This window comes from Diplotaxodon limnothrissa, linkage group LG14 (genome assembly GCF_057381915.1).
Source record: "Diplotaxodon limnothrissa isolate DT_005_m linkage group LG14, D_limnothrissa_male_GT1.1, whole genome shotgun sequence".
Lineage (NCBI taxonomy): Eukaryota > Metazoa > Chordata > Actinopteri > Cichliformes > Cichlidae > Diplotaxodon > Diplotaxodon limnothrissa.
The window spans coordinates 8907152-8929047 of record NC_140609.1 but is presented as its reverse complement, the minus strand read 5'-3'; the positions used below and the strand labels follow the sequence as shown (position 1 = coordinate 8929047).

The window sequence follows — 21896 nt, the reverse complement described above, 5'->3', positions numbered from 1 at the left end:
TCATATTTTCTGTTCCATGATGTATCCAGTGTTTTCAATCATGGAAAAGTCTGGAATGCAGGGAGACCAGTTTAGCATCAGCTGTCTTTTATTATGAAGCAACGCTTCATATGACGCAAACCTGTATAGATCTTTCAGCATTGATGGTGCCTTTCCAGGTGTGCCAGTTTAATTACAGGCACCAATGCACCCCACACCACCAGAGATGCAGGTTTTTAAACCGAGTGCTTATAAAAAGCTGGATGGTCCATCTTTTCTCCCTTTTTGATTTTGATTTTTGCCCACAAAACATTTTTTCCACATTGCCTCGTTCCATTTTAAATGAGCTTGGCCAAGAGAAGACAGCAATTTTTCTGGATGATTCACAAATGGCTTCTTCTTTGCATGGTAGAGCTGTAACTTGAATATGTGGATGGCACGGTGAACTGTGTTCACAGATTTCTGGAAGTGTTCCTGAGCCCATACACAGATTCATGCCTTGGAGAAAGATTAGAACGATTTCTCCAAATTCTCTGAATCTTTATTGATATTGTTGATATTATGTGCTGTAGATGAGATATTCTTTGCAATTTCCATTGAGGAATATTTTGTTCTGAATAATTTTACACAATTTGTAGATGACTTTTTGTAGATGGGTGAACATCTGTCTATCTCTTCTTCAGAGAAACTCTGCTTCTCTAAGACGTTGTTTTTATACCTGACCATGTTACTGATCTGTTGCCAAATAACCTCCAGCTTTTTCTTTTTAGTACCACTCTCTTACTGCCATCAAATTCAAAATCAGCTAGTATTTTTCAGGAACTAGTGAAATGTCCCTTTATACATTTGATATGTCTTCCTAAACAAAATATGAATTTATGGGATTTATAAATCATTGCAGTCTGTTTTACACAGCGCTCCAATCTTTTCTGGGATTGTAATATGTCACTTAAGATAATCAAAGGGCCCTGGAGACTTTACAGATACCTTTCAGTTAGCTAAGACTGTCACATGACAAGTATTGCTCTGGATGCTGCAACCTAGCACTAAATGGCATCTCTGGAAAGTTCGGGACATTTCATATTGACAAGAAAGTATTAAAATAAGACAGTATTAAAACTATTCATCCTTAACTTAAGATGAGAGTCACAAATGAATGTTCTTAGGCAATAATTTCTACTGGACAAATTATTGCAGCAATCACATATACACAAACACATTCCCGTGAATATAACGCGACTGATTAAATTAACTTTGATACAAAATTTGTCTGTCTAGTAGGTATTATTTGTTTAAAATTTGCGATTCTGTTTACGAGGTGTAATCCCAACTAATCTTTCCAGAGAACACCCACTCAACAACCAATATTTTACTTAATTTACTATTTGAACACAATTATTAAGTGGGAGGGGCCACAGGTTTCAGAGTATTTTACCCACTTGGGATTTTACTTTTAACAACTATAATGTTAATGAGCACAGACTCACAGCAGTCTCCTGAATAAATACACACTACAGACATGCCTGTGAGTGCCAGTCTGCAGTTGTTCATTAATTAACGATAGCTTTCTAAGAAGGCATGTGGAGGAAGTTCTGTTTGCTAAAATTTTAATTGTGTGTGTGTGTGTGTGTGTGGGGGGGCAATTATGTTTATAGTTCAGATGCTGAGGCTCTGTTTTATGTAACTTTATGTTAGATTAGCAACGCTGACCCACAAGTGGGTTACGAGGTTGATGTCAATCCCTGAGTGACAAAATGTAGGTATAGTCAAACTGTTGGATGCTGGAATAGCCCTGCTAAGTATGCACGAACATGGTCCTGTTTGGCTTTATATGTTATTTCTAAAATTAATTCTTAATTACTTAATGGAAATCTGTAACTTAAAAAAACACAACAACGAACAAAACTGTTAAAGTAATAAATCACTCATTCAAAAAATAAATAGTGAAATACTGAAATTAGGGTTCACTAGAAAAACTACACAATTAAGCAGTTTATAAAATGAATAGGCAAAGATTCCTAGCAGTGTTAATGACAAAAACTAGCTTCGGTCAAGCAGGATTTAAATTTTTTTACAAGTACAGTGGGTGTTTCAAACTGTTCTGCTCTGCTAAAAGTAAAATTCTCTTGTTGATGTAAAAATGGACTGCATTCTGAAACATTCACTCTGTCAGTGGTAGAAAATATGTGAGAACAGTGCAATAGTCCATCAGGTTATTAAGATGAAGTGGCTGTTTTAGGTGACTTTTTGCAGGCCCAGTGTTCTGAGTAGGCTTCTAAAGTGCCAGGTTTTGCAAGGTTAATGGGCAAAAGCAGTGCTGAGCGCTGGTATTTGACACAGGTTAGCTGGTTGTCAGTCATTCCTCATTTTCTGCTGCCTGCACACACACAGACACCGGCACCCATGTATTTTCTTGAGGCCTAACTTACTATTCATGTGTCAATCCTTCACTTCCACTGGTCCCTGGAGCCTCGCGACTTTTATTTGGGCGGCAAGCAAATGTCTCACCAGTGACCCGCAAAGCGCATACGTGGCTCAATCAGGAGCGCTGGCAGTTGAGACAGGCTCAGAAAACCTTAAAACCTCCCCTCTACACATTCACTTACACATTCAGCTTTCATAAATATATCCCCCACTTTACATTGGCTCTAATGTGCCACACGACACGTGCCTTTTGTCAGACTCTAGAAGAGGTAGGCTTGCTACTTATTCCTGTTTGTGTTCTGCAATCATTCACAGCAAATAAGAAATCAGACTGACAGCAGGTATCAGCCCGATTCCCGCTGTCTCTTCTGATGTCTGCGCAAACAGTGTTTCTGAATTCAAATTTTTCCGCATTACGAAAATATACCTCTCAAGACATTAATAAAAAATAATTATCTCTGACCTTGGGAGAATCCAGCAGCTTCCCATTACTTAAAAAACGGCAGGTGATAGCACATCATCTCTCACCATAAAGCAAGGTAAATAGATTCACATAAACATACAGGGTGGCTAATGTGCTGTGATTAATTAGCCTCTCAGCGTCTGTCTGATTGAGAAACAGATCTCAAGCTAATTATCAAAAGTATCTTGTTAACATGGTAGTAGTAGAGCTCGGCGCAGTGTGTAGGTGGAGAATTAACACTGCTTTGCGTTTATTAACAAGAGAAGAATGAGAAGGGTTTGTTCTAAGGTTGATATATGTTGTGTGACTCAGATGGAAGAAATATGTTGAAGTGAGATAAATGGCTTAATGAACAGAGGATGTAAAGGTTAGGGTACAGTCACTGTTTCTCCTTGTAAAAGATAAGATAATGGCAAGCTAGAAAATGCTTTGAAGTCTCAAAATACGCATGTTGAGAGGTCTTAATATGAAAATACCACTTCTCTTAGCATGCATACTTGCAGCTACTTGACTCAGACAGCGCCTATGATCTGTCACCCAGCACACTGACAGCAGTGTTGTTTTTAATGGTTAATGTTTTAATGGTTAGTTTTGCAGTTTACAGGTTCACAACAACATCACAACAACAGTCGCCTCAAGGCGCTTTATATTGTAAGGTAGATCCTACAATAACACATACAGAGAAAAAACCCAACAATCATATGACTCCCTATGAACAAGCACTTGGGCGACAGTGGGGAGGAAAAACTCCCTTTTAACAGGAAGAAACCTCCGGCAGAGCCAGGCTCAGGGAGGGGCGGGGCCATCCGCTGCGACAGGTTGGGGTAATTGAGGTTCAGTTAGTTACTTTTTCACATTCAGTCGGCTACTATTAAAATAATTCCACATTTTCCTGATTGTTCTCTTGTTCATTTACTTTGTTGACTACAACGAAGCAGTGTTTCTGACTCTTTGGCGCACAGCTGCAACACAGTGATGTTTCCTACAGATGTGCCAGTGTGCATGTTATAGTCAGCTAGTGAAATTGTTATTATTACTATAAATTTTATTGTAATTATTTCAATGAAGAGAGATCATTAGAAGGAACTGAATATGATTTATTGAGGCAAAAAACTCTAGTCCCTTTAAACTCTGCCCATCACGGCAGTGACAGGAATTAAGGCAGGACCCCCTCCTTGTTGGTTTGAAGAAGGCGAGAGAAAGATGATTGGACTACAGCAATAATGTGGGCTTTGAGTGTGGGAAAGTGCAAGTGATGTAATGAACAGAAAAGCAGCTAAACACCTAGGACAGCAGGTAGAGGAGTAAATGCAGAGCTTGAACATTCACATAAGTTTCACTATTATTATTATTATTATTATTATTATCATGTACTTTGCATTTTAAAGACGCATTCTCAAGCTTAACACAAGCTTGAGAATGAAGAACGATGTTGATGCCACAACTCTGAAACTGCAACACAGTGGCTGAGACAACACCAAATGTGGTGTCACTTCTGGCACGTGGCGCCGTTCGCAAGGGTGAGAACACCGAGTATAATGGGCCCATTAGTTCTGCTCTGCAGAGTGAGGAGAGTCCTCTGAGGGAATCATGAGTGGGACTGTATTTTGCAAAAGACATTCAGCTGAGTACCATGACATCTAAATGCAGCGCTGCATCAGACACATTTTAAAGATGCTGAGGGAAATGGCAGAAAGTGCTTTCTTTAATGAGGGGAGATTCACAGGAAAAGGACGTCTCATTTCGCGGAAACTTTTCCTCTCTCGCTATTTCTTTTGCATCGCCTCCACCCGCCGTGTTTAAGCTGAGTTTATTACGTTTTATTGTATCGTTTGTCGGATTGAATAAATGGAAACTAGATGTCATTCTCATCTAAGACCATCACGACTGAGAAATATAGATGTGGAGTTAAAGAAGGAGCTGTCTTGTGATAGAGCCTTTATGCCTTTTAAATTTCATCTCGTGAGCTGAATGGAAATTTAGGGCCAGGGGGCTGCTTTTAATAAGGCAACTTTTTTCCCCCTTTTTTTTATTTTTCAACAGGTGCGGCTGTGTCAGTTCACTTAAAACACTCTACTTCAAAGCTGTGGCTTAAAACGATGATTAAAAGGTAACAGATTGAAATAATTTTGCAGAGCGATGGTCCAAAGACACACACGAAAAAAAGAAGAATCCTCCATCACAAGGCTGCCGGATGCCCTTAATCCATCTCTGCTTTCTGTTCAGGTTCTCCTCCTTCCATGGTTCAGCTCCTCCTTCCTTCTTATTTAGCATTTTTCTTCTCGTATTTCGACCTGAAACAAACACTCGCTTTCCTTTCTTCCTTCCCGTGCGCTCGCACAATTGTCTCATCTTTGCTCGGATGATTTCCACCTGTCAGATTTCATCCAACAACTGAGCTCCTGTGCACAGGATGTTGCATGATTTTCCCCACAGATGACTGCTCTTACATTTTGGACAAATAAAATCTAATTACTTCTATTTGATGTCATTTATGAAGGCTAACAGGAAACAGATGGACCTGACAAAGTGTGGAGTGCTAGTGCAACAAGCCTGTAAAACTTGAGCACAGTGTTATTGTGTGATACAGGTATCCTCGCAAACTTGCTTCGGCTGACTTTTGAGCTGAAGAGAACCGGCAGCATAATGACTATCTTGCTTCTAACATTCAGAGTGCCCTATAGTGTTCAGCTTGAAGACAATGGAACCATCACTCTGCCATTGTTCACATACTCATTTATTAATGAAGTACTGAAATGCAATCTGCTTCTTCACTGAACCACACAGATGAGGGAAATAGTCTTTGTAATGAGATTTTTTTCCGGGCTTTTAGCTTTTTTTTGTCTTTTGATGAGTTACAAAACTGGCAGAGGGGTGTCAGGCAGGTTAGAGTCACTCACTCTTTGTTCGTTCAAAAGGACTCTGGAGAAAAAACCAACCACATTTTAGATATCTTCAATTCCATTAAGCTGAATTTTCAATTGACTTCATCCTTACCTCGCTGTGCAGCTTAGTAACGTAGCCTCTTTCATAAAGACAAATTTGGTGGTATTTATTTAATCAATTTTTTTAGGTTGCTCAATTGAAAACGTCGATTATTACTGCAGTAAGTGTACAGCTGTGATGTATTCTTTAGATCAGTGGTGTCAAACATTTGGCCTGGGGGCCAGATTCATCCTGCCCAGGACTCCAATCCGGTCCACTGGGCCGCTTTTGGAATAAGTAAGGCATAGATTTGGGAGTTTTAACTGTATTTTCAGCTATTTACAGCTCTTCCTATTGATAAAAACCCCCTCCATAAAAAAAAAATTTAATTAACTAACAAAATTTTTTCTTTTTTTCACTATCTACAATAGAAATACATTTTTCTACGGTTTAAAAAAGATAATAGCTAAAACCTGTGTTTTTCTGTGTGATGTTACTATTTTTATTCCTTATCATTTAAGCCAACTAGAGCCTGGACTCCACCGACTGTCAGTTTAAAAGTGATGCACGACAAGCAAATCACTTCGTGTGGACCCATGAATAAGCTTTAACAAAAGCTAAATGCGTGTTATTTAAAAAAAAAAAATATATATATATATATTTTTTTTAAATCCACCCACAGTATTATCATTTGTACCAGGGTGTTAATGTGCTTTCCAAAGGTGTTGGTGGAATATAACGCTGTTTAGTTCGTCTGCGTCTTTGGAGATTGACTTGCTTTTGACCTCAAGTGGTCACTCCAGGAACTGCAGGGTTTGGCTTCATTTTCCAGCTCTGGATGTTTCTGTGCATATAAAGCACATGCATCTTGTGGTTGAAGGTGTGCAAAAAAAAAGAAACCATATTTAAATGTGTGTGCAAATAGCTGTTTGTAATGTACAGTTTCTCAATAACTGCAAGTGCCAATAACTCCAGTCTTTCATTTAACAAGATGTTTATAGATTTATTTAAAAGGTGTCACTGTTGCAGCTGCTGCTCTGAATAAAACACTTTGTATGTGCAGGATACACCTATACACAAATCTAATTTTCATGCAACTGGTACATTTAGCACTGTTATATAACCATATGTTTGCTGCTGGTGTATTTGTTCTCGATTACTAATCAAGCCTCGAGGCTTCCAATTAAAGTGTCAGCAAACTGTCATGAACGCTCCTCTCGGGAGACAAACACAAGGAAGAGAACCAAGAGTCAGCTTCGAGTCGTTGGAGTCTGATAGAAAGAAGGATGTTGTTTCAAAGACTTCTCGCTGAAGTTCAGCTATCGAAGCTGCACTCCATGAGAGTAATCCATGTTTTAGCAGTTTGTCAATATCACAGTCATCACTTGCCAGTACATTACAGCTTTCGCTTCAAAGAGTTTGACAACGCTTTTGATATACAGCTTAAATTTCAAAGTTCATCCTGTCTACCCGTGAATACTTGTTTTTCATTGCGCTCTCTCTGATGTGACTCCCAGTCCTATCTTCACACCATCCCATCACATTTTGAGTCCTCTCTCAGTCTGTTTTCTGAAGAAGACCTCCCCATTTCTTTTGGAAATTTGACATCTCCGCTTTACCGCCCTACTTCACTTGCGCACACACACAGACACCCAGCAGAGACCTTAGTCGCTGTGCGTGTGTCACACAGATTTTGAGGTCATAAAGATGCTCTTTCAGAAAAATAAAACTTCAGGAACAACTCAAGCTCACACTCGTGCATTTTTGAAGAAACTTGGAAAATTCAAGAATTCAACACTGCCACTCCTTGATTTACTTTGCTGCTAATATATTTATCCTTCACTCTTTCACTGCCTAGTTTCATTGAGTGAGTGCAATTTTCCCACAAGGGCAAGAAATTGTATGTCACACTGAATTTAAAAGCAGCGAACTGCTGTTATTAAACAGCACACAGGAGAACAGAGGGAAATGAACATGTGAATCAAATCAAAATCTCCTTTTGATAGAAACATAATAGATAGTCAGAGCTTTAGATTTAATCCTAATCCCCCACCCACATCCATGTAGTTAATTCCTGGATGGCCTTGTAGCTCCGCATTCAAGAGCACAGAGGCTGTTAGGGCATTGCTCCTCAAAATGTCTTGTAGCTTTAATCATCTGCAGGAATGATCACCTGAAAAGGCACCCACTCCTCTCTCCACTATTACTTCATATTGAATAGAAAGCACTTAAAAACATAAATGAGGACTTACACAATCTTAGCTATAAAGACTATGTCCAAATGCATTGGAGGGCAGAACAATTTACAGCTCACTCGTGACTTTGAAGGCACCTCCTTGTTAATTCATTCAGCTAGAAAAATAAACACGTGCACTTCCAAGCTTTACAAAATTTTTATACTGATGCATACAGATTAAATTTTTTCCAGAGCAGAGCCAATGTAAGAAAGATATTTCCATATACTGTTAGTATCAGTGGCAGACGTTTGCTGGAGGTCAGTCAGGACACGGACGCTATAGTCCTCAGAAAACAGGAACAAAGACAAGGTTTCATTATTTAGCATCAGTATCTGTATTTTTGAATAAAAAAATAGGTATATACATTTATATATGCAAGGAAGCTGATTTTGCCAGTGGAATACTAGCTTTCTGCTAACACATGCTGATAGGATGGGATAATACCATTTCTAAATGATAACTATGAAGTGGAGTTAAAGCATGAAAAAAAGTGTATAGTCGTGTATGTGACGTAGGTGGTCATGGTTATCAATGGTGACTGCTCATTTCCAGATGAATTTGAACAATAAAGTCAGTAAAACTCACATAATGTTGATTTACTACAATCAAACCCCATCAAACCAAAAATAAAAAATGGAACTCAAGTATTGTGCACATCTCAAGCCAACCCCCATTTCTTTCTATTTTGTCAGGAAAATGGGAAATGGGTGTAACGATTTATTAAAACATGTGCAATCATATATGGAAATATATGTTATAAGACAAAAAAGCATTTTGGAAAAATTCCCACAAGCTTGAAAGTCGATGTTTTGTTTCACCACCCACTAACGCAGCCTGTGTTTTTCTGGCCAAGTATGCTTTTACTGCATTGGCAGTGTGCTTGGGATCATTGTCACACTGAAAAATGAAGCTGTTGCCAATCAGATATTTCCCAGATGGTTTTGCATGATAGGTCAAAATGTGATGGTACTTCAAAGCATTCAGTTATGTTTCTGCATTCCCCAAAGCAATGGGCTGAAACAAAGCCCCAAACATGACAGAGCCTCCGTGTTTTACTTATGGCTGCATCCTCAGTTTTGAGTTTTTTAACAAGTTTATGTTTTCTTTTGGTTTTGAAAATTATTAATGGCTTGGTTTTTCCTTTGTGTGTTCATAATTTCTTTTGATGGTGTATGTTTGAACTTTGGTTGCTTGTTTGTTTTGTAAGTTATCTTTGGTTTTTGGTTTTGTATGTAGTTTGCTGTTAGTTAAGTTAAGTTCATACATGTATCTGTGTTCCCCATTTCAAAATGGAGAGACTATTTAGAAGAACTAAACATGATTTAATAGGATATAGGAATTAACTAATCTATTTGACCATTTGACATCGATCACCCATCATGTTAGAACGGAATCCCAGCAGCAATAGTCTAGAATGGTGGTGGGGAGGAGGTTGGTTGCACGAATGAGAGGCTGATAGAGAGAATGACAGAGTTCTGGGATTTGAAGCGAAGTCGAAGCTGATTGGTTCATCAAAGGCGAGCAAGAAGATGACTGGTCTAGACCAAGTTTGGCAGCGTGGGAAAGTAAAAGCCTTAATTTAAATGTTTTCTCTTCCTGTTTTATTTTGATAATCTTTTGTCTCCGGTGCTTTGTTTTTAATTTTACTTCCCCAAGTGTCCTTTGTTGTCTCCTCCATTTTGCTTTGGATTGCTTTGCTCTGCTTTCCCTGTTCTTCCAGAATTATTTTTGTGTTTTCCTGGATACTTGTTTTTCCTGGCATCAGTCCCTACTAATCCTTGGAGTATGGAACTTTTTTTTATTTTTGATTTACCAGCATTGAAAGCTCACTTTATGTTTGACTTCTGAGTCTTCCATTTGAGTCTGTAAAACAAAGACACACAGCGTTTCATGACAAACCATTCCTGATGGGACTTCGATGGATCAGCTGAGGGTCCAGATGTATCTTTCAGGTCCTCTGTCAGATCTTTACTGGAGTTTTTTCCTGGTTCTTAGGGAGATGACTTTCAGATAATGCTCATCTGCTGTTGATTGTTTTTTAGGCTTATTTTTCCCTCAACTTTCCCTCCAGTTTCATGACTGCAGATGCTGAGTTTTCAGCTAATAGCCCTTTAGAAATCACCTTGTTGGAACAAAAGTGCTATTTTATGCTTGTCAAACTATGTTATTCTTACCATTTTTTTTGTTTAGTTCACGAAATAGGAACAAAATATCTGTTTTTATGACAGTCTGCCAGTTACAAAGTGCCTAAAGATACAATTGGTTGTCTGTTATATGTAGACGCAATCCTTGTTCATCCCTTGAGCTAATTTTTCTGCTTGTTTATGGTTGAATGATTCATAGATTAGTCCTAAGTGGCTTAAAAAACAAATGAACAAAAACATTCCTCTGAAAACGATCAGGTGCAATGAGTGAAAAAGCAGACAATGACCAAAGAAAATCTTTGAAAGACCTTCAGAAAGCCTAGACAACTAAAAAAAACTTTTAAACTGTTTTTTTTTGTTGTTGTTTACCTGACTACATTTACATTTTTGAGCTACAGCTCTGTGGTGTTCCATTCATTCTAGACACAAGCACCCCCTGAGAAACCACAAATTCAGACAGTGGTAGTTATGTTAGTTCCTATTTAGACATTCATTGCTCAGAGCATATTATCTCTGTATATAGGAGCGACTCACAGTCGGAAGCCCACTTTAGCCTAATAACACTTTGCTTTTTATTTCTTATTAATTTATTTATTTAGATTTTTTTTTTATCTCTGCTCTGCTGTTTTATCTTCTTTTCGCTACATGTCGTCATGGCTAATATCATTTCCAAATGTTCCCTCGCATTTAAATCAAAGACTCAATTAACTGAGTGAAGGCTGGGTGGGTGGGTGGGTGGGAGGGTGGAGAGGCAAAATGACTGGCGGAGAAGGAAAACAGGAAAGGAATGATGATAAATCGTAAAACATCAAGCGGCATCAGTCGGGAGGACACATCACTTACTCAATGTGACTGGAATGGAAAAATAATTTTTTTTTTTTTGTTTTCATATAGAGGGGTGAAAGTAATGCAGGGAATGTAATTTCTGTTTAGGCATTATAATTAATACACAGACAGACGAACACGTAAGATAGTGTAGAACGTGCTGAAGGTCGTCTGGTAGACACAGAAAAGGAGATATTTTAAGTAAACAAAGATTATATGGAAACATGACAGGAAATCATCAGTGGTAATTAATAGGCTCTGCTGACTCGAGATTACAGACAATATCCAGGAAGCTGCACATCAAGGTTATTTACCTGAAAGGAAAATGCCTTAAATGCGTTAAGTTTATATTACGTGAACTGGTTTTATATATACAATCTCCATCTGCCGTGCACACACGCACGCACACACACACACACACACACACACACACTCACTCACTCGTTTTTATATCTTAGTGAGGACATCTAATTGGCATAATCCTTTTCTTAGCCGCTTACCCTAAGCGTAACACTTACCCTAAGCCTAACCATGACCTAACTTTAATCCTGTCACTAAAACCACATTTTGAGCATCAAAAATGCCTTCAAACTCATGGTGATGAGTGACTGTTGGTCCCCACAAGTATAGTAGCATGCCAATTTTCTGTCCTCACAAAGACGTCTAAACATGTACACATACACACACACTTGCAGAAATGACTGCTTCTGGTTGTACACCTGTATAGTTCAACAAGGGTAAATGGTAAATGGCCTGTATTTGTATAGCGTTTTACTAGTCCCTAAGGACCCCAAAGCGCTTTGCACATCCAGTCATGCACCCATTCACACACACATTCACACACTGGTGATGGCAAGCTACATTGTAGCCACAGCCACCCTGGGGCGCACTGACAGAGGCGAGGCTGCCGAACACTGGCGCCAGCGGGCCCTCTGACCACCACCATTTTCCCTCTGAGAAAACACTACCCTGTGACTATTCATAAAGAATATTCATGTGTTGTATTAACCCCGTATCACGATATGTTCATGCGGTGTCTGACTTTGGAAACTTTTATGCGCACACCGCTCCCAATACCTATAAACAAAATCACTGGATTTGTGCCAGGCAGAAAAAAAAAAAACTGTGTTCTTCTAAACAAGGCTGAGTTTTAGAGTTTGGAACAAAATACAGTTATCTGACAGAATGGGAACAAAAAGAGCCTCGGGGGGGAGGAACATTGCTGGCTCCAACCCCGTAATCATAGAGGGTTTTAAAAGGTACAAACAAGATGAGTCGAATTACTATTGAAGGGTCTGGTTGAGATGGGAGTAATTGGGTATGGAAAGAAAAGGAGAGCTCTAGATGAGGGAGGGAATGAAAATAACAAGACAGAGAGCCTAGTTTTTCTTCTCTCTCACTTTCTTTTTCTTTTCTTTTTTTTTTTTTTACCTCTTTTAGTTAGCATAGATATTCTTGTAAGTGGCATGTCGCAGGACCCTGCAGTGAAACGCTCGCAAAATTACTGAAAATTAAGTGTACAAGATTGGCCACCAAAATCCAATCTGCTCCCAGCCTCAGTCATTTTGTAAAGTTGACGATGCCTGGGAACTTGTGACAGTCCAATTAAGGACATTTGCATATCAGGGGGCTTAAATTATTGTCATCCGCTGGAGCATAAAATGGAGGTGCAACTCAGGAGGAGATAGTGGTGATCTGCACTCGTAGACCATGGAGGAGTAAGCGGAGGGGGGAGCTGCTTTCAGTTAGATACATGTGGTATTATTGTACATTCCCAATGCTTTTTTTAGTCTCATCCTATCATTCTCCTCTTATGCTTTCACCTCCTGCTTCTTTGTGGTCCCTCCTTTCTCTTTACAACCTTTCTGTCTCTCCTCCCTCCTCAATCCTCCCTTCTTTTGCTACCTTCTTCCACCAGTCCCTGTACTTATGCTTTCAGCTAATTGAATGAGTTTGCTGATTAGCAGATCTTAAAATTTTATCCTCTTGATAAATGGATAAACTATGTGAGTACAGGCTGTAGTTGTAAAATGCTCCATTACTAAGAATAAAAGTATCTCAAACAGTTTAAAAAAAACAACCTGAAGTTTTTTTCCCAACTCAGTCTTTCCCCATCTTTGCCTGGGGCATGTGTATCGTTATGGTCTTATGTCATGGAGGTACAGCCAACAGGAGATACAGCACAAGTAAAGGTAACTGTCAGGTACAAGACAAGAGAGGCAAGGCCTTACAAGGAATGACTGCAGGCTGTACGCACAGACCGCATAAGACAGTTTTGTTTATCTTTTCCTCTGTCTGTTTCTCTTTGTGTTCGCATCAGTCTGAGCACGTCTCTTTGCTTTTGTGTGTGTGCTTTTTTTCTATTTGTTTCACACGTGGATCAGAATCAAGGTGCAGAGTTTGAGTCACATTTCAATAACTCTACCTGCCTCGCACTTGACTGTGTTAGAGCTGTCATTGCCATTTTGGCGGAGTTATGATAATGTGCTATACATCACACGGATAAATTTAGAGAGGAAACGCTTCCATGAAATGCTTGAGACACCTTCGCTGCGCATGCAGGGGCAACCATAGTCGCCTCCACTCTATAAGTTATTTATATCCGCAATGACTCATGGGCTGCTAAAGTTTGCAGCGTCAAAGGTGAAGTAGAGTGCAAGGTGAAGGGACCACACAGCACTTCCCTTCAGGGTCGACTGATGCTAGCCATTTTCCACCTCATCAAATGCCCATAATGCTGTCAGCCATGTAAAAAAACCTGACCTTTTGTCCCCCCTGACATGTGCTTTTCCTATATTCCTGAGTGTTTTCACTCCATAAGCTTAAATCCATGCATTTCTTAGAGGTATCTCAAAAACAAAGCAAAAAGACAACTTAGCATGCTGCAGCACTGCAGTTTTATGCATTTATGGTAATAAATAGGTAAAATGTTTCAACATGAAACAAGCTACTTTTGGCTGCTTCTTTGTTTACAGGGGGAGGTGCTACAGTGGTTTGATTTGCATATATGCAGATTTTAACACTTGATGCCCTTCCTAACACAACTCCAAAGGGATTTCAGTTTATAGTGTGTTTTTTTAGTCAGAGTGATGAAGGTTCCAGAACCCTAAGAAAGTTGTATTTCTGCATCTACTCATGTATTTTGTGTATATATATGGTTTCATTTATATATTTTTTTGAATAGCTGCAGCCCATAATCCTCAGAAAATGTTGCTATCTTTATGCTATGCACCTCGCATTTTTTTCTCCAGTGGCAATGTTCAGCACCAGCAAGTATCCAAAAACAGCATTTGTTCAAGTGATGTAACAGGATGTGAAGGAGGGATAAAGAAGGATGTAAAGCATCCTTTACAAAGCAATAAAGTCTGTGTCAGGAGCAGGTTGGCAGGAATGGATTAATCAACAATAAAACAGTACTACATAAAAAACAAAAAAAACGCACACACACGCACTCTAATATCTAACCATATTTCACTGGTAAAATAATTAATAGTCGGGATGCAGCGATACCGATGCTGGTATCGGGTATCGGGGCCGATACCATAAAATGTGCGTGTACTCATACTCGCGAAAGTTTGACCGATACCATGAATCGATACCAACTTACTTCATGAATCAGAGGGTGGCCTGTACTTTCTGTTGTAATTTTTTAGATTGGCCGCTAGGGGGACATGTCACTAGGGTTAGGCGAGTGAGACTGGCAGCTCCTGTAACTACGCTAAACAAAATGTCAACAGTGTGGACTTACTTCAAAATTTGTGAAGATGACAGACGCAAGGCCGAGTGCAAACTGTGTACCAGTAAGGTGTCCAGGGGAGGGAAGGAGAGTACATCGTTCAATACAAGCAATTTAATAAAACACCTGAGGACACATCATGCTCTATACACCGAGTTTGCTAAGGCTAACGCAAGACCAGAACAGCCCACTTTAACTCAGGTTTTGGAAAAGTGACGAAAAATGTCAAGAGAAAATCCATGAGCAGTTAAAATAACAGAGGCTCTGACTCATTTTGAATGATCAGCCACTGTCGGTCGTGGAAAACGTAGGATTTTGCCGTCTTCTCAGCATACTCGAGCCACTATATGATGCTGCCAAATCTTTTTGAAGAGGTAAAAAGAGGTAAAAAAAAAACAAAACACGTGCATAACCTCTTGCAGGAGGTGTCAGCCTTAAGTTTCACTACCGACATTTGGACAAGCAGTGTGTCCCCGATGTCGCTCCTCAGTTTAACGGTGCAGTGGATTGATGAGAAGTTTGTTCGTCATCAAGTAACACTACATGCAAAGTCGTTCAGGGGCTCGCACACCAGCCAAACCATCGCAACTGCTTTCGATAGCATGCTTCAAACCTGGGATATACCAAAGATGTCCGTCCACGTAGTGCTCCGGGACAACGCAAGAAATATGATAAAGGCCATGAGTGATGCTGAGCTGCCCAGCCTGCCTTGTCCTGCCCACACTCTCCAGTTGGTTGCTCATGAGGGCCTTCTGTCACAGAAGAGTGTTGCTGATGCGGTGGCAGTTGGCTGCAAAAAAGTTGGACATTTTAAACATTCTGCTCTGGCTAGCTCCCGTCTGGAGGACATTCAATTACAGATCAACCAGCCCGCGAAGCGGCTCCAGCAAGACGTTCAGACCCGCTGGAACAGCACCTTTTATATGATACAGTCATTGATCGAGCAGAAACGGGCTCTGGGAATATTTGTGTCTGATTATGGACTCCCTGATACGCTCACGGCTCACCAGTGGACACTGCTGGAGAAGGTGATATCTGTTCTGGGTCCATTCGAGGAGTTAACTCGAAAAGTCAGCTTTTCAGATGCCACGGCTGCAGACGTCATTCCAGCCATCACTGTGCTCCACAGATTTCTAACAAGGGAGACTGACAAGGACCATGGGATCAAAGCAATGAAGGGAACCTTGGCTGCAGCTGTCAGGACGCGGTTCACTGACGTGGAGGAAAACCCACTCTATAGCATCGCCACGCTACTCGATCCCAGGTGAGTGTTGTGCCTGTGTGTGTGTAACTGTTTGACTGTATGTGAATGTGACTGTGTATGTAACTGTGTGTGTCTGTGACTGTATGTGTGAATATGACTGTGTATGTAACTGTGTTACTGCAAAAAAAATGGTAAGCAACACAATTGTCAGCTAACTTTTTTCTTTCTCCGTTTTAGATATAAAAATCGTTTTTTCTCCAGCACCACAACTGCTGCAAATGCCAAGGAGATGCTAAAACTTGAGCTGCTAAGGTTGGCTGGAGAGGAGAATCATGACCTGAATGAACCACCTTCAAGAAAAGCACGCAGTGACCACCCCACAGCTAGTCTGGACAGCATGTCTGAATAAATTGCAGATGAGCAGGCATCAGCATCGGTAGGCAGAGCTGTGGTAGGTTCTAGTGTAGAGTTAGAGACATATCTTGGAGAGGCTGCAATTTTACGAGAAGACAAACCTCTACAATACTGGATGGTTAATAACGTGCGGTTCCCAAACCTGGCTAGAGTGGCAGGCAGACACCTTTCAGCACCATGCACAAGTGTAGACAGTGAAAGGCTGTTCAGCTCAGTGTCACACATTGTGAATGAAAGCAGAAACAGGCTCACAGCTGATCATGCAGAGATGATTCGTTTCATCAAAAAGAACCTGCCTCTCACTTTCCCAAAAACAGTTTAGTTTGGAGGTCACACCATTGAAGTTTTTTTGTTTGATTAAAATGTGGACACTCTGCAATAGGTGGTTCATTAATGTTATGTGAATCTGAAAGCTGTAGACAGTGCCACATAGTTCACTATTATTTTGTTTGGATATAATATGGACATTGTGCAATAATTTAACAAAAGTGTTTATTTTATTCTGAACAGAAGTGTTTATTTTTCAATCTGAAAGCGGGAAAGAGACCGAAAGAGTTCAGTTATTTTATTTTATTTTTTATTACAATGTGTACTCTGCAATAGGTTCATTAATGTTATGTCTGACTCCAAAATACTTTAGTTATTTTGTTTGTTTGTTTACAGTGTGGACACTGCGATAATTTAATGTAGTATTTATTTTTCACTTGAAATTAAATTTTTTGTTGTCATTTTTATTAATATTTTTTATTGACAGAATGTGTGTGGTAGACGTATCGGTTTTTGTACTCGGTATCGGCAAGTACTCAGATCCAAGGATTGGTATCGTATCAGTTTGAAAAAATTGGTATCGTTGCATCCCTAATTAATAGCTATTTATTTTAATAAAGACATATCTTTGAAAGAATCCAACATAATTTACTGAAGCACAGAATTTGAGTAAACATAATTAAGTGATTAGATTTTTGTGAAACTCCCCAGCAGAGACTTTGAGAGTGCCAACAAGAACAGGAAGTACTATAGTATACACAGCGATCAGGCATAACAGTGACAGGTGAAGTGAACAGCACTGATTATCTGTCCATCATGGCACCTATTAGTGGGTGGGATATATTAGGAAGCTGAGAAATCTTGGGTCTTGCCATTCATGTTTATGTTACTTTGATTGTACCACCTACCTGAACACTGTCACAGGTCATGCACACCCTTACATGGAAACAATACATCCTGATGGCTGTGGCCTCTTTCAGCAAGGTAATGCACCATGCCACAAAGTAAGATGGTTCAAGAATAGTTTGAGGTTTGAGGTGTTGACCTGTCCTCCAAATTATCCAGATCTCAACTTAATCGAGCGTCTGCAACTTGTAGCCAAACTTTGCCTTAGCTTATACCGTCAGTATTGACACCACTGGTTGACAGTAGTAGGATCAATTTTGCTCTTATAATGATGCCATAGTTACTAATTTATGTAGCAAAGTGGCACTGAGCTATTTCTGGCACAGGTACAAATGAGACTTATTGAAGATGCTTCTGAAGTACCGGTAAGTATCAGGTGACAGTGTCAGTACCTCAAAATCAAAGAGCACAAGCTAATGCTATTATTTTCCTACTGTCAGCTGGGAGCCTGTGATGTGCAGAATATAAAATGCAATATTCTTATAGGTGTCTTGTTTGGGTTTGTTGTTTTTTTTGCTTTATATATATAACTATACTCTCATTAAGAAAAACAGATTAGTCTATTGTTTCTCTTCTGGTAAGCAACACATTGAAGTGGCATGCAGCCAACTGTGGGATCAGTGTAGGGACATAAAACATTATTAACCTCGTCATCACTCTTGACTGTCACTCTAAAACTACACCCTCCACTAATGTAATTACAGTCAGGTCAAGTCTTCGGATCACACAGTGGTATCCTAACAAGCTTCAGCTCAAAGGCTTCAACAGTGAGAATACTGACCTGACACTGGGATGATGTAGACCTTCTTTAGCTTTATTAAAAGCTGTCTCTGAATTGTTGCCAGAACAACGTGCATTAACATATGAAGAGAAGCACTCACTTAAAAAGATGGAGTAGAGTTGTGGGGGAAAGAAGCAGTTCAAGGAAGGCCAAATACCAGCTGTCTAAAGCCATGTCCCATTTACTGAGTGTAATCGATACATGTGTAGTAGGCATACTGGATGAGCAGCTGAGGAGACAGGTTAGTACATTGCAAGAGGCAGTAGTGCTCAGTTCGGAAACATGCTGACATTTCATCTATAGGTTACTGAATTATCATCAGTGACACTGAGGAAAGTCCTACACACATCAAGTATGTCTGAAATGGATGGGACTCTTTCAGGTAGGCTGTCCTCAACAAGAACTGTGAAGAGGGACTGCCAGCATGTGCATTCTGACAGTTTGCTTACTGTAAGCCCATTGGCATGCATCCTGTCTGTGTTTGGATTCCCATCTGTAGACTTGGGTAGACTTCAGAGAATGTGAAGGATCATCTTCCAACATTTGAGTGTGAAGGATTTCAGAGAAATAGCAAGCTTATTTGGATAAGGCGAGTATGGCTCAGCTCATAGTAGACTCTCTACAATTTAAAGGGTTCACACACACACATGCAGTCTAGCTTAACCCCCTCTGCCACATTTTATGACATTTGAACACAGGCGCAGACTAAATCCAACAATTTCTGTCACTTTCCAGAAGTGACTGTCCGACAAGCCCGTCCATCTCATTGCAGCAATTGACCAGTTGTACTTAAATGTGAAACTACCATGGCTTTCTGTGCCACTTTATTTATGTGGCACTAATTCACAACAACAGTTATCTCGGGGCGCTTTACATTACCGAGAGAAAGCCAGCGACTCCCAGAGCAGACATGTGGACACAATGGGACGTGAAAAAAGTCTTCCTTTTTAACAGAAGGAAACAGAAGCAGGCTTTGGAAGCAGGGCCATCTGCCTCGACTGGTTGGGGTGAGAGGAAAGTGAAGAGAGAAAAGAGGCTTACTAAAGCTTACTTCTTTTATTCTGTCTCTTTGACTTTTCATGTGTACACCAGAGTGTCACACCATGAATGGCTTTGGGGTGAGGAAGTCAGAAAGTACGCACCAGTATGCTCATTTGTACTATTCATTGCATCTCGTCTATGACGGCAGGCTTTTTGCACTTCACATGTGGCACTCTGGAACAGGTTTTAGCCTCTAAATGTGGTTGATGACACATTGTGGCACTTTCTTTCATTCTAAGCATAATGAACGCTTTAAATTGAGCAGAAACAGCAGAATGTCTAGACGAGCAATTAAAATCAAACCAAACCAAAAAAAAACAAACCCCTAAATAAATTAAAAAATAAAATCACTACAATAAATTGGCTGTGCGCCTTTTATATTGGACTGTGTTGCATCTCGTCTATGACGGCAAATGTCTTGCAGGAAGGTGTTGGCCACATCCTTCCTGCAAGACATTTTCCACTAACAAGACTCTACTAGACTCATACTGTGTCTCAAATCACAGACCTCTTTGCACTTACATTTACTCTTCTAGTTGTATAATTTTGACAGATGAACTGTTGAACAGTTGAGTGTTGCATGCTCTACACTTCTCACCCTTAGTGCTTACTGGCTATGTAGAGAACAGGGTGGAACCAACAACCAGTGCTCAGCCAGGAGTAGGAATATACATCGCCATTGCTGGTGACAGTGTGATGCTTAACAACAGAGATACATTTTAATCTAGTATTACATGTGTTGCTGCGGTGGCTGTTGTTTCGAGGGTTCTTGTGTTAATTCTTTTTCATTACTGTGCAAGGAATTAGTATTCAATGTGAGGTTTGAGGTTGAAAATGGTCACAAAAAGTAACAAGGCCTCACTTTGCCCTGAGAGAGAGTTCACTTTCAAACTTAAGCTAAGTGTACGGTAGTGTACAGCTACTGTCATAAGTTTATATATACTCACTGTGGACATGAATGTCATGGTAATTTGGGGATTTTAAGGATTTCCTTGAACCGTTTGTTTTCTAGAGTGGAGCACAGCATACATCTTTAATGACTTAAAAGAGGAGGAAGAAGAAGAATTTAGTGCAATAGTTTAAATTAATTTAGGTTTTTGTCTAATCCACACAGGCTCAAATATATACAAACCCTCATTTAAATCTTTGAAGTGGTGCTGAATGTTCTTTTCACTTGACAAGGTCAAGGCCCATGAACTTCTCATTAGTGATTTTGATTGTTGGGTAGTTTCTTCTTTGCAGCATCAAAAATTATATGTTTGATAGCACTTATTGGACTTACCAATACTCAGAACAAAGGAAAAGCCCAATGAACTGAATGAGGATCTAAGAAAGAGAATTTTTTATTTATTTGGGAAGGTCTAGTGGAGCCATTTATAAACAACTGCATATTACAAGATCAGTTAAAACAGTTATATGTACAAGTAATATGGATGTGCCACCACTGTGCTGAGGCCTGGAAGAAGATTCGAACACTCAATCTCTGACGAATTAAAGATGTTGAAGTACAAGCCTGGAATGGCCTTCCTTAAGGCGCTGAACTCAACTCAATTGATAATTTGTGGACTATGCTTAAAAGCTAGGTCTGTGGCACAAAACCAGCCAATTTAAATGAACTCTACCAATTGTGCCAAACAGAGCGGTCAAATACCAGCCACAAATGTCGAAGCTTGTTGATGACTACATGTACTAAAGGTGTCTTGCGGAAGTGCAATATTAGTGGGGGTGTATGTCTGCTTTTAGCCATGGGTGGATTTGAGAAAATCCCAAATAAATTCAAATTAAACCAATTTTTCAGTGAAACGATTTAAAGACCAAAATTACCATTACGTTCATGTCCATCATAAAAAGACTTGCTTGACTTAAGTGTGCTAAAAAGACTCCAGTAAAAGTTGAAGTATTGAAGTATTCAGCTTCTTCTCTTTTCATGAAACATTTGAATAACACAAATTTAGTATATTTTAGTTTGTTTTGCAGGTTGTCGATAATACATCAATTTTGAAAACACATTATATATACAAATCCAATATGTAATTAAAATTATGACATAAACTATAAAGTTTAAATCTGCAGAATATCAAGCGTCACTGAGCAGTCCCTACCTTGAAATCCGACCTTAATTCTTCCACTGGTCTTCTGTTTGTCTTCCTCCATCTCTGAGTGAAATGATCTCACACTCTTCTCTCCCTGTGAAATGCAGCAGCAACACACTGTTCAACAAACTACACATAAACAGTTTGTGATGTTTGTCCAATAGAAACATTGAATTTGAAATTACCCGCCGCTTAAATAAACGTCCTTCCCTTCATTCTTCCTCCTCTTCTGTAGAGCTGGAAACAATGGGAAGAGATACTTCAGCTAGATGCTGAAGTATCGCAAACACACCTGACGGTCACCTGCACTCCTTTATTTCCTACGGAGCCCCGCAAAGGACATGGGAGAAAAAAAAATTACGATGAACTTTTGCGAGATCTCGCAAAACTAACTCGGGATCTCGGAAAAGTTGAATTCCAACAATGGCGGCAGCTACTTAGTTGTAATATTACTCTT

General features: G+C 39.7%; 1 protein-coding gene and 1 pseudogene across 1 annotated transcript in view; both read left to right on the top strand.

Annotated features, from left to right (window-relative positions):
• The window catches only part of LOC146618336 (calsyntenin-2-like), a 245815-nt gene that overhangs the window by 3722 nt on the left and 220197 nt on the right, over nt 1-21896 (top strand). The gene's annotated exons all lie outside the window — the stretch shown is intronic.
• LOC146618338 (zinc finger BED domain-containing protein 4-like) lies at nt 15906-16673 on the top strand (annotated as a pseudogene).